This window comes from Hyperolius riggenbachi, chromosome 7 (assembly GCF_040937935.1).
Source record: "Hyperolius riggenbachi isolate aHypRig1 chromosome 7, aHypRig1.pri, whole genome shotgun sequence".
NCBI classification, from domain to species: domain Eukaryota; kingdom Metazoa; phylum Chordata; class Amphibia; order Anura; family Hyperoliidae; genus Hyperolius; species Hyperolius riggenbachi.
This window is the reverse complement of record NC_090652.1, coordinates 102920163-102934563: the sequence shown is the minus strand read 5'-3', so window position 1 is coordinate 102934563 and position 14401 is coordinate 102920163. Positions and strand designations below refer to the sequence as shown.

General features: G+C 44.5%; 1 long non-coding RNA gene across 1 annotated transcript; it reads right to left on the bottom strand.

The window, feature by feature from the left end:
- Positions 1 to 476: 476 nt before the first annotated feature.
- On the bottom strand, positions 477 to 12552 carry LOC137525605 (uncharacterized). Its single transcript, XR_011022949.1, has 2 exons — positions 12304 to 12552; positions 477 to 1397 (listed from the first exon to the last, which is right to left on the bottom strand). It is a non-coding gene; the product is annotated as an uncharacterized lncRNA (long non-coding RNA).
- Positions 12553 to 14401: the final 1849 nt, after the last annotated feature.

Here is a 14401-nt window from a genome sequence, read left to right as displayed (position 1 = left end):
ACCCTTCTCTGCCTGATTTTTTTATGCATTGCCCTTCACTATAGAAAGTCCATTGTTTCAGCATGAGAAATATTGTCCAATCAGAAAGAAACAGAGGTGTGGGAGGGGAAAACAGGAGGGAAAGAGCCTTCAGCCAATCAGGCTGCATTAGTTAAGTCTGAGGGGAAAGTAGAGAAGCAAAAAAACCAGCATGCCCTGCAACTTCCTTTGTGTGTGCCACATTTTGTGTGTACCAAATAAGAGTCAGGTAAACTGAGGAATGATAATTTATCAAAAAGAAAAGTAATAGTGATTTTAACTTTTGGATTGCCTGGTTAGCATCCTTATTACTTGTTTACCAGATAAAAATAAATAATTGATTTTTTATTTTATGCCCGACAATTACACTTTAACAGTAGAATGGCGCTGTCCATGTATGGGCATAAAATATGTACTCACACTCTCCTGCAACAGTCTTCATTGATTTGTTTGGAAACTGTCAATAAGCTTTTGTTTTATTTAATAAAGCTTTAACAGTGGGGAAAAGAATAACAATGTACTCAGAGTTAACGTTAATATAAGCCGTGTTCCTTTAAGCCACCGTCTTTCAGCTTTTGTATCAGAGAGAAGATAGCGGAAGGCCACAGGTCAGCTACTTCAGTCATTAATTCACATTCAGCTTTCAGAGACATATTGAACATGACCCTAATCTTTTTCTCATTTACTGAACTTTCCTCATCCTGTTGCAAGAACTCTTTTCAGCTCTCCGCTATTAAATAAAATAAAATAAAAAAAGACATTAAACTTCAATAGCAGAGAGAGGAAAAAAAAATAACATTTCTTGACCTATCAATCAGTCTACGGTAAAAGCAATTTCATAACTTAGCGGCATGTACAGGTTGACTACTCTTCAAGGTACTTAAACAAAAATTGATTTTTTTATTTCAATATCTTCAAGTATAGCCCGTGTTGAATGGAGCGATGGAATGCCACGCTCACTCATTGTTTCAAATTACATTTACCTATCTTTGATGCGCGCATGGGCTCGGCCGCCGTCTCGTCTAGAATAACCACAGGTCAAAGGGCACAAAATGCCAACCACCTGCCACGGAGCCCTCCTGAGACCTCTAAACAAAATGTAATTCTGTGTCTCCGAGCTGACAGGTCACACGCAAATTGTTGTTTAATTAGGCCCACACAGAGCGAGATATGATGTGTGGAAAAGCAGATGGCACTGGCAGCCAAACTGCCCTTTAGCCGTAGGAATCTCTCCAATGTTTGCGCAAGAAATCACATTTAATGTATTATTCCCTGTGATTTGCATCATCATTTCATCCATCAGATTTGGAGGGGAAATTGCTTCTCAGCAGAAGAGGCGTCTCGTCTCTGTGCGCGGCTGAGGCCACCGGTGTCAGGAGCTGAAAAAGGAGATGAGGTTTTATACACATTTTTTCTCTTTGTTATCTTAAGTTCATCTTTCACAGCCAAGGATGGCACTGGATAAAAGGCAACATAATATTGCAATATAATATTGTATTTAAAATGGAATGAACCCCATTTATTAAAAGACAACTGAAGCGAGTGGGATGTGTGGAGGCTGCCATATTTATTTCCTTTTAACCACTTAAAGGGATACTGTAGGGGGTCGGGGGAAAATGAGTTGAACTTACCCGGGGCTTCTAATGGTTCCCCGCAGACATCCTGTGCCCGCGCAGCCACTCACCGATGCTCAGGCCCCGCCTCTAGTTCACTTCTGGAATTTCAGACTTTAAAGTCTGAAAACCACTGCGTTGGCATTGCCATGTCCTCAATCCCGCTGATGTCACCAGGAGCGTACTGCGCAGACACAGACCATACTGGGCCTGCGCAGTATGCTCCTGGTGACATCAGCTGGATCGAGGACACAGCAACGCAGGGGCAGTGGTTTCAGACTTTAAAGTCTGAAATTCCAGAAGTGGACCGGAGGCGGGGCCAGAGCATCGGTGAGTGGCTGCGCGGGCACAGAATGTCTGCAGAGGACCATTGGAAGCCCTGGGTAAGTTCAACTCATTTTCCCCCAACCCCCCTACAGTGTCCCTTTAAGCCCTCGGTCGATTTCACTTTATGCATCCGAGCAATGTTCACCTCCCATTCATAAGCCTATAGCTTTATCACTACTTATCACAATGAACTGATCTATATCTTGTTTTTTCCGCCACCAATTAGGCTTTCTTTGGTTGGTACATTTTGCTAAGAGCTACTTTACTGTAAATGCATTTTAACAGTAAGAATAAGAAAAAAACTGAAAAAATGCATTATTTCTCCGTTTTCGGCCATTATAGTTTTAAAATAATACATGCCTCCATAATTAAAACCCACGTATTGTATTTACCCATTTGTCCCGGTTATTTCACCGTTTAAATTATGTACCTATCACAATGTATGGCGACAATATTTTATTTGAAAATAAAAAAGCATTTTTTTTTGTTTTGCATCCATCACTATTTACAAGCCTATAAAAAAAATATAGAAATATTTCATCTTTACATAGATATTTAAAAAGTTTAGACCCTTAGGTAAATATTTATGTGTTTTTTTATTGTAATGTTGTTGTTTTTTAATTATTAAACATGTTATGTGGGTATTTTTGGGAGGGTGGGGTGTAAATAGTATTTGATTTAGGTAAATATATGTGTATTTTAATTTTATTTTTTTTTACATTTAGATGTAGTTTTACTTTTTGGCCACAAGATGGCAACCTTGAGTTTGTTTACATGATGTCACTCTAAGCGTAACATGTACGCTTAGAGAGACATAGGAGGCAGAAAAAGAGAAGCTTCCGAGAGAAGCTGTTGTCTTTTCTGCGGGGGAGAGGAATCAGTGATCGGGCAAAATGGTCCGATTCATTGATTCCTGGGCTAACGTTCCGCGGCCGGGAGAGCGCGTGCACGCGCGCGATCGGCCGCGGGAGTGCACATGTCCTCCTTGACATAGAACTACGTCAAAGAGGACAAAGTGGTTAAGAAATACCAGTTGCCGGGCTATCCTGCTGATTCTTTGCCTCTAATACTTTTAGCCATAGACCCTGAACAAGCATGCAGCAGATCACATGTTTCTGACATTATTGTCAGATATGACAAGATTAGCTGCATGCTTGTTACAGATTGTATTCAGACACTACTGCACCAAATAGATCAGATGACCACCAGACAATTGGTATTGCTTAAAGGTAAATAAATATGGCAGCCTCCATATTCTTCTCACTCCAGTTGTCCTTTAACATTTGTTGAACAGTAAGGCAAGGTTCACAGTGGCCAGTGCATTCCCTGTAACAGCAGGAATGGATCAGGAAAGCGGCATTACATGTTATCTGCATGTTGCATCATATACAGTCAATGAAAAGTATACTTCAAAGTAACTGCTACCACACGCCTTTTGCTTTAATGCACTGCATGCATCCGCACCGTGAACATCGCATAAGGACGTCACATAGGTGGTTCATTGCAGTGCAAGACGGGTTACAAAGCGGTTGTTATGCCGCACTGCACCACTGTGAAGTTGCCTAAAGGTGGCCGCACACCATACAATTTTTAAAATTTCTTTTCATTTCAAGAATTACAATCAATTTTGTGGTTTATTGTGGCAGTTCACACATTTTCACACATGTTTAATTCTGAAAAATAAAATGATTAAAAACCCATAAAAAAACTGCAACTATTAATTTAAAAATTTACATTTTATCCTACATCATGCAGTTTTAATAAAAAAAATATGAGAAAAAGCTATATATATATATATATATATATATATATATATATATATAAACAGAAATAACAGATTACCTGATCATGTTATCGAATCGGCTAAAATTGGATTATTTTATTGTATCATTTGCAGGGGCGTATCTGGGTAATATAGCGCCTATGGCAAACAATGAAATTGCGCCCCCCCCCCCCCCCCCTTAGGGCCCCCTTCCCCTCTAAAAACAGCATCATTTCTTGTGTACATGTGTTATGGTTGCCTGTGTGTTTTGGCTTAGGATATTGCTGAGTTTACTTTTTTGGGAAGTAGCTTGTTATTCATTCTCTGTCCTCTGTTCTAACACTAAGCCAAGTGCACCCTACATGCATAAGTTAAGTAGCCGTGTTCCCCAGATAACAGCATTAATCAGATCTGAGGTCTGAATGGCAGGGAGGCATGGAGGAATGCAGGCCGGTGCAGCGCAGGGGCAGGCATGGCGCCCATGGTGCTGTGGCGCCCATGGCACAAGCCATGCCTGCACCCCTCTACATACGCCTCTCATCATTTGCATTGGAGCACCACACCCAGGGCCGGATCTCTGGAAAGGCCACAAAGGCCCAAGCCTTGGGCGACTGCAGCTCAAGGGGACACCTGGACATGGAAAAGGGAAGTTGCTACATATGAGAGAGGCAATTAAAATGGGGAACACATGAAAAAGGAAAATTGATGCTTAAAGGGGGTTTTCATGAAAGAAAGGGACTGCTGTACATGATACACATGGAAGAGGGGGCTGCACATGGAATGGGAGGGGGCTGCTGCACAAGAAAGAGCAGCTACAACATACTTGGCCTAGGGGCACAAAAAGTATAAATCCGGCCTTAACCGCACCCCCTCCCCAGGGGAGCATTCTGCATATGTACAGTTACAAGTCTGTTCTCACCCTTACTCTTGTCTGTGGATCCTCACAGCCTGGGGGTTGCAAGGGTCATAAAACAAACAAGTGTGGACATTGTAATCTATTCTTCACACCTTTAACAAGTGTAGCCACAAAACACCTGATCTGAAGGATGAGCCCACTCATGCAGTCGCAGAGGCTGCTCTCCTGTAGTTACGCCCCGCCTCTAGGTTACTTATATTGACCAAACTGTACAGTTATTTCCATGTAAGGTGCGAGTGAACAAGCAGTGAAACAAAACTTTTTGCAGGGTTGCACTTTGTTGCATGAACATGTCAGTCCGTTTGTACCGCAGAGAGTGCAAATCTCTGTGGAGACAGCTCAGTTATACACATATATTGAGTACAAGGTGCCTCACTGTACTTCCATGCACAATTGCACACAATTTACTCCCCGGCTCCAAAGTATGCTGGAAATGATTTGAAAATGTTGTCAGTAGTGCCAGAAGCCAAACACAACACCACTATGAGGAAAGATCGGCCTGCTGATCATTAAATCTGGTAGGCTGCTAAATAATGAAAGCTATTGGAAGGCACATTATGTACTATGGTATCTAATACAGAGAGGGAGGCGCGGACCCCTGCAGCTTTCACCATATAGATTTCCTTTGTCCTTTCTCTACTGCAATGCTGATCTGATTTTCAGCACCTTGGACAGTAATTAGTCTAGTGTGCTGCAAATCAGCAAGCAAGTCCAGACCTGGTTAACTCCTCTGTAATGTGTGGTGAGCGCTTGTTGATTCCAGGTGGTGAATTTCTTCTGTTTAAAAATGTACCACTGGCTTGTGAGTTCCTGACTGAAAATCAATCATGCTGGGTGAAGATATTTTCATGGCTGTCTCAGAGAGTTTCACTTTGCTTACGTCTTTGTCTTGGGTCAGGTTTACTTTTAAGTTCATTATGGGGTGCAGGGTGGACATTTTAACCTGCTTAAAATTGTTTGCCTTGGACTTCAATCCAATGCTGGGTACACACGATTAGAGATGGCCTGAACCTCCAATTTTCGCTTTGCGAACAGGGTTCGCAAACTTCCACGAAAATTCGGTTTGCGAGAACTTTCGGGAACCGCAATAGACTTCAATGGGGAGGTGAACTTTGAAAACTAGAAACACTTATGCTGGCCACAAAAGTGATGGAAAAGATGTTTCAAGGGGTCTAACACCTGGAGGGGGCATGGCGGAGTGGCATAGACGCCAAAAGTCCCGGGGAAAAATCTGGATTTGACACAAAGCATCGTTTTAAGGGCAGAAATCACATTGAATGCTAAATTGCAGGCCTAAAGTGCTTTAAAACATCTTGCATGTGTATACATCAATCAGGGAGTGTAATTAGAGTACTGCTTCACACTGACACACTAAACTCACTGTGTAACGCACCGCAAACAGCTGTTTGTGTAGTGATGGCTGTGCTGGACTGGTGCGCACCATGGCGAGATTGCTCTTCCTCAGTGATATCAGGTAATGTCTGACTGCCTTATCAACTTTCAATGGTTCTTTCTCCACCATTGTTAAAGCTTACATCTATTTTTTTTAAATTACATTTTCTGCTGGCTGTTCAGTACCTGCAACGAGAATCTGTTATGGAGGGCAAGTCTGCCATTGTGAGTAACCACAGGTAATGGCTGGGGAATGAGGGTTCGATTCCGGTCCTGAGTGGGAGCCTGAGAACTGGCTACCACCACCACACATCCAAGAAAGGACCCATTTGCTGTATAAGTAATGTACCTGCCCTGACTGTGCTTTGCAGACTAGGCATCTGTGGTCAGATGGACCCTTGACCCAGCGCTGTGTGCCAGAGATGACACCACTTGCTTTTAATGAGAATCTGTTATGGAGGGCAAGTCAGCCATTCATTCAACTGTGAAAATTTCGATGGTACTTTCTCAGAAGCATGGTGACCACGGGTAATGGCCTGGGAATCCTGGTTCGATTCTGGTCCGGAGTGGGAGCCTAAGAAACAGCTACCACCACCACACATCCAAGGAAGGCAGCAGGCACGCTGTGGGCAAAGGAGCAGGAACAGCTACCACGCATCTAAGGAAGGCAGCAGGCATGGCATGCACGTCCCGAGGTAGTGACCAAAAATAACAATACAGGAGGACTTTCGAGGCCCTGCTGTATATGAGATGAATCAACTTTTAATCCCTTAACGAGAATCTGTTATGGAGGTCAAGTCTGCCATCCATTCAAGTGAAAGATATGCACTGACTGGCAAGTATAATACAATGTGCAGTCAAAGATGCAGTGAAAGGTATGCAGTGACTGCAAACACCTGTTTGTGTAGTGACAGCCATGCTGGACTGGTGCGCACCACACCGAGAGTGCAGGTGATGGCGGCTTTCCAGCCCATATGGTCGCCGTGCTTATGTAGCTGAATGTCAGAACAGTGACTTTCCAGTTGATCAAATTTGGTCTGTCCACAATGAAGCAACAACCTTATTATCTTGCGTGTGCCCACCCCCCCCCCCCCCCCCGAGACACTCATATAGCTGGTGGTCATTGCTTCATTGTGATACGCAAGCCCCTTCACCGCGGCAAGGTAATGATCACGAAGGGGAATTGGCACATGTACATGCCTTTTGTTTTGTTCTTGCAGCTGCAGTGCAGCCAGAAAAATTAGGCAGGCATGTACACGCACCAGAAAAATTATTATAGCGGTCTTAAAAATTCAGGAATCCACCTGGAGTCCTGGACCCTGTTGGTGGTGGTGGAGAAGGCAGTCAAGCGGCCTGCGGGCAGAGATGCTGTGTGGGGACCGACTTAGTCTTGGGGCAGGCAGTCACACAGCTAGAGTTGGGCCGAACCTCCGATTTTAGGTTCGCGAACCTGGTTCGCGAACTTCCGCGGAAGGTTCGGTTCGCGTTAAAGTTCGCGAACCGCAATAGACTTCAATGGGGATGCGAACTTTGAAAAAAAAAATAATTATGCTGGCCACAAAAGTGATGGAAAAGATGTTTCAAGGGGTCTAACACCTGGAGGGGGGCATGGCGGAGTGGGATACATGCCAAAAGTCCCCGGGAAAAATCTGGATTTGACGCAAAGCAGCGTTTTAAGGGCAGAAATCACATTGAATGCTAAATGACAGGCCTAAAGTGCTTTCAAACATCTTGCATGTGTATACATCAATCAGGTAGTGTAATTAAGGTACTGCTTCACACTGACACACCAAACTCACCGTGTAACGCAGCTGTAAACAGAACAGGTATACAGTGGCGGGTTCACAGAACAGGTATGCAGTGGCAGGTTCACTGAACACAACAGGTATGCAGTGGCGGGTTCACTGAACAGGTATACAGTGGCGGGTCCACTGAACAGAACAGGTATGCAGTGGCGGGTTCACTGAACAGGTATGCAGTGGTGGGTTCACAGAACAGGTATGCAGTGGTAGGTTCACAGCACAGGTATGCAGTGGTAGGTTCACAGCACAGGTATGCAGTGGTGGGTTCACTGAACAGGTATACAGTGGCGGGTCCACTGAACAGAACAGGTATGCAGTGGCGGGTTCACTGAACAGGTATACAGTGGCGGGTCCACTGAACAGAACAGGTATGCAGTGGCGGGTTCACTGAACAGGTATGCAGTGGTGGGTTCACAGAACAGGTATGCAGTGGTGGGTTCACAGCACAGGTATGCAGTGGTGGGTTCAATGAACAGGTATACAGTGGCGGGTCCACTGAACAGAACAGGTATGCAGTGGCAGGTTCACTGAACAGGTATGCAGTGGTGGGTTCACAGCACAGGTATGCAGTGGTGGGTTCACAGCACAGGTATGCAGTGGTGGGTTCACAGCACAGGTATGCAGTGGTGGGTTCACAGCACAGGTATGCAGTGGTGGGTTCACAGCACAGGTATGCAGTGGTGGGTTCACAGCACAGGTATGCAGTGGTGGGTTCACAGCACAGGTATGCAGTGGTGGGTTCACAGCACAGGTATGCAGTGGTGGGTTCACAGCACAGGTATGCAGTGGTGGGTTCACAGAACAGGTATGCAGCCAGACAGGAACAAGTTAAGCCTAACTAATCTTTCCCTGAGAGACAGTCTGCAGCAGCTCGCCCTACTCTCACTAACGCAGGCAGCACACGAGTGACCGTAATGGCCGCCGCTGCCTGCCTTATATAAGGGGGGGTGGGGCTCCAGGGGCTAGTGTAGCCTAATTGGCTACACTGGGCCTGCTGACTGATGTAGAGGGTCAAAGTTGACCCTCCATGTGCATTATGGGGCGAACCGAACTTCCGCAAAGGTTCGCCTGCGGGACGCGAACGCGAACCACTGAAGTTCGCATGGAACCGTTCGCAGGCGAACCGTTCGGCCCAACTCTACACACAGCGTGCAGGCAGAGATGCTGTGTGTGGGGACTGACTTAGTCTACGGGTAGGCCTGAGCATGCTTTGCAGACCAAGCATCCATGGTCAGATGGACCCTTGACCCAATGCTGTGTGCCAGAGATGTCACCACTTGCCTTTCAACATCACGGTACAGTTTAGGTATCGCCTTTTTTTGAGAAAAAAATTGCGACCTGGTATCTTCCACTGCGGTGTGTGGCTTTGCTTTTGTATGCTGCTTTTCCTCAGGTGGTCATCCCATTGCAGTTATGCGGGTCTTGGTCTTTCCATGGCTCAATTTTCAGTGGCAGAGAGTACAGATGGCATTGCTCTCATCTGAAGGCAGACACACAAAAAAAATTCCACACCGCTGAGCCCTGGGGGGACGGCACTTTGGTGGTGGCGGCCGACTGAGTGTTAAGTGGGTTGCCAGAATCAGAGCAGGAGGAGGCAGATATGTTGTGCTTCCATGCGGAAGCTGAGAAAGATGAGGTGTTTTGTGTTAAGTAGTCAACTACGTCCTGACAATATTGGGGGTTGATGGCACGTGCCTTCTTCTGAACACTATACTTTGGTCGAGGGTCGCACTAAATCATGACAGCGTGACCTCAAACAGACCTGCCAGGTGGCCTGCCTCAGCCTTTTGTTTTGTCCATATTTCTGGGGTTGAAGTGAAAGGTATGCACTGACTTGACTAATACAATGTGCAGTCACACAGGTGCAGTTAACAGGTATGCACTGATTGGTATATCATACTGCGTGCGCTCACGTAGGTAGGTGGGTGCACTGACTGAAGTGAACAACAGGTAAGTATATGCAGTGATGGGTATTACAATGTTACAAGATGTCATCTGATGAAGGCGCAGCGCGTCGAAACGCGTAATGATGTCACGCGCACATCGTGACTGAGCCACGCCCACCGCCTCGTAAGACTGTGCTCCAGGAAGACCGGAGACCGCGCTGCTGGCCACAGCGCAAGCATTCATCACTGCAGAGGGGTTTAGCGGTCGGCTCACCGCTGATAGGCGATTTTAATTCTTCAATCCTGTAAGTACCCATGTTTACCATGCGCAATAAAGTGTAACCTGAAGGTAATGCACTTAGAGCGCTCCTCTTCTTTTAGGTATTACAATGTGCACCTGTCACACACAGACAGGTACCGGACAGGCACAGTGACACTGCGTGTGCTCACATAGGTAGGTGGGTGCACTGACTGAAGTGAACAACAGGTAGGTATATTCAGTGATGGGTATTACAATGTGCACCTGTAAACTGTTTCAAACCGCCAACTGAAGGAGAACTCCACAAACACCAATGCAGGTTGTAAAATTCAAAAGTTTTATTAAAAACTAAAAGATAAAAAAAAATACACTTTCTACTCCATGTAACCAATGAGAATTACAAACAACACAATCTAATATCACAGTCTTCTTATTATCTTCTGGTCTTCTTTCTATAGAACACTTCCGGAAGCTAGGAGGAAAACAACTGGTTAACAATAACACATAACCTTCCCACCCGGTAAGTATTTTCTCAGCGTTCCCACCCACTTTAATGAAAAATGGACCTTATTTGGATTTCCTAAACCCTGAGTACTAAAGTAATTTCAGTTTAATGCTTCCCTGACAAAACCATTATATAATACTTTAACCTCTAAGTTTGCTGATCAGCAAAATCTTTCATAACTCAATAGTAAATAGAGTACTCTTGTTTTTTTTTGTTCTCAGTCTGATCAATTATTCTGGCTATTTTTCTTGTTCAATAGTTCAGCCGTTTCTTAGGAAAAGCCAGAATAATAAATGTATAAGTTAGATGGTTAAAGGTTAATAAATTGGTTGGTTAATAAGTTAATAATAAATATTAAAAGAAATAAAATTGGTTAGTGAATTACTAAATTCTTAGTAAATTAATAAGGTTACTAGAATTAAATAAAGAAGAAGAAAATAACTCTGTCACTTGTTCCTATGAGCAAAACTACTCAATATGCTTGCCCAAAAAACAGCAGAAAAATAAAAACACAACAGTTTCTTTATAAATCTCAGCTTCTGCCGCTCCTGTATGTAATCTCTTCTGTTCTTTTGCAGGACCAGTCTATTGCCAAAAAAAAAAGTCTATTAACAGGTACTTCTTCTAAATCTTTCAACACTACTGGTAAATGGACATATTAATCATTTCTCCTTTCTTTTACAGGAATCCAGCCGAACGACTCTTCCCATAGGTAAATATTTCTTCCAATATAACTTCGCACTGTCTTGTGCACCACACATAAAATAACCAAAACGAAATGGTTTCTTGCTTTTATTACTTTGGTAAAGTCAGTAAGCTATAAGAGGTTAAGATAGGCCTCTAGCGGACAGGACAGTAGCTCATTTCCTTAAGCAGATTCCCTTTCCTCTCAATCTCACTATCTCTAAGGCCACATACAGACATCAGACCATAGTCTTTGGAAAATGAAAGATCACAGACCAATCTTACCACCCTTCATGTAGTATAAGAGCCATACTCTACTCAGTCTTTTCTATGGAGCTGAACTCCACATCAGGAAAAAATCTTTGCAAGATGCTGCACACACAGATGCTGTACAGACACAAAAGATCAGTATCTGCAAAAGATCTGTTCCTGCCAACAATCCATTCCTGCAAATTGCAATGATAGTCTATGAGATCTGCAGATCATCATACACACATGATTTAACTGACATTCATCTGCAGATCTGCAGATCTGAAAATCCATCCTGGTGGATCTGATCTGCAGATGAATGCCAGTTAAATCATGTGTGTATGATGATCTGCAGATCTCATAGACTATCATTGCAATTTGCAGGAATGGATTTTTGGCAGGAACAGATCTTTTGCAGATACTGATCTTTTGTGTCTGTACAGCATCTGTGTGTGCAGCAGCCTGCAGAGATTTTTTTCCTGGTGTGGAGTTCAGCTCCATAGAAAAGACTGTGTAGAGTATGGCTCTTATACTACAGGAAGGGTGGTAAGATTGGTCTGTGATCTTTCATTTTCCAAAGACTATGGTCTGATGTCTGTATGTGGCCTTAGTCTCAGGCCTAGTATATGGGTAATATGCAGTTTCTGTCTTCCATAACACAACTGTTTTCCCATTACAGCAACCATTCAGGCCACTTATAAAAATCAAAATAAAATACAAGTGAGATTATATTCATCACAGTAGGGAGGATAATTCTCAATTCTCAGCCTCCTAACACTACACTTCAGAAGTGGGGGATATTACCAGAGCCAAATTTACTGTAATTAAAAATGTTTAAAAATCTTTCTTGTGGCATGCTGATTTATCAACACATTGATCACATTTCATACGTGTCATCTTGAACGATTTCTTTTCCAGCACTTCAGTGTCAAGAATCACTGGCTATCATCTTTCCTCTGTCTGAAATCTCTCTCCTGGCTTTCCCACTCCTTGTCAGCTTTACAGGACTGATGGCTGGCTTATCTTATGGAGGATTGAAGAATCATCATGGCTCAGTAATTTTCTCCCAAAATGTCAGCTATCGCATCGTCTGGCCTGCTTCTACTCAGCTGTGCCTGCTGCATCTTTCCCCTTCTCCTGTCTGTTCCAACTGCCAACTCAACCCCTCAGAAAGCGGTTATATCTTCCCTAACGGCTCCCCTGCTTGTGTGTCTGGTTGCTTAGCAACCTTCCTTCAGCCATCAGCTCTGCCTACCCACACATTACACATTACAACTAAGGGAAAAATGCCCTTACTTAACAAACCTGTGTCAGCAGCGCCTCTATTTAAAGCTGCTGACCAGGTAATAATATAAAAATAAAAATAAATAGATCCCCCCTCTTTCTACCTACTACACACCTGTCACACACAGACAGGTACCAGACAGGCACAGTAACACTGCATGCGCTCACGTAGGTAGGTGGGTGCACTGACTGAAGTGAACAACAGGTAGCTATATGCAGTGATGGGTATTACAATGTGCACCTGTCACACACAGACAGGTAGCGGACAGGCACAGTGACACTGCATGCGCTCACGTAGGTAGGTGGGTGCACTGACTGAAGTGAACAACAGGTAGGTATATGCAGTGATGGGTATTACAATGTGCACCTGTCACACACAGACAGGTACCGGACAGGCACAGTGACACTGCATGCGCTCACGTAGGTAGGTGGGTGCACTGACTGAAGTGAACAACAGGTAGGTATATGCAGTGATGGGTATTACAATGTGCACCTGTCACACACAGACCGTACCGGACAGGCACAGTGACACTGCGTGCGCTCACATAGGTAGGTGGGTGCACTGACTGAAGTGAACAACAGGTAGCTATATGCAGTGATGGGTATTACAATGTGCACCTGTCAAACACAGACAGGTACCGGACAGGCACAGTAACACTGCGTGCGCTCACGTAGGTAGGTGGGTGCACTGACTGAAGTGAACAACAGGTAGGTATATGCAGTGATGGGTATTACAATGTGCACCTGTCACACACAGACCGTACCGGACAGGCACAGTGACACTGCGTGCGCTCACATAGGTAGGTGGGTGCACTGACTGAAGTGAACAACAGGTAGCTATATGCAGTGATGGGTATTACAATGTGCACCTGTCAAACACAGACAGGTACCGGACAGGCACAGTAACACTGCGTGCGCTCACGTAGGTAGGTGGGTGCACTGACTGAAGTGAACAACAGGTAGGTATATGCAGTGATGGGTATTACAATTTGCACCTGTCACACACACAGGTAGTCACTGAATGTGCTGGGCCTGGCTGGCAGTGGCACACATAGTAGGAATTACCAAGGCTGTCTATGCAACACAAGTGTCAGTGGGACACACACACAAAAAAAAAAAAGAGATCACAAGAACAAGATTAGCTCTCAAAAGAGCTGTTGAGGGGCTCTTTTTTAGCAATAAGAATCAGCAAGGAGCAAGCTAACAAGACAAGACAAATAACATTTATATCACACTTTTCTCCTGGCGGACTCAAAGCGCCAGAGCAGCAGCCACTAGGATGCGCTCTATAGGCAGTAGCAGTGTTAGGGAGACTTGCCTAAGGTCTCCTACTGAATAGGTGCTGGCTTACTGAACAGGCAGAGCCGAGATTCGAACCCTGGTCTCCTGTGTCCGAGGAAGAGCCCTTAACCATTACACCATCCAGCCACCAAGCCTACAAGAGCCTAACAAAACTTTCCCTATGAGCAGGGCCGGATTTGGACTTCCCAGTGCCCTAGGCCCGGTACCATCATACCCCCCCCCCCCCACACACACACACACACACACACACCCTCAGGGTGCATACACACATCAGACCATAGTCTTTGGAAAATGAAAGATCACAGACCAATCTTACCACCTTCCATGTAATATGAGAGCCATACCTACACAGTCTATTCTATGGAGCTGAACTCCACATCAGATAGAAATCTTTGCAAGATG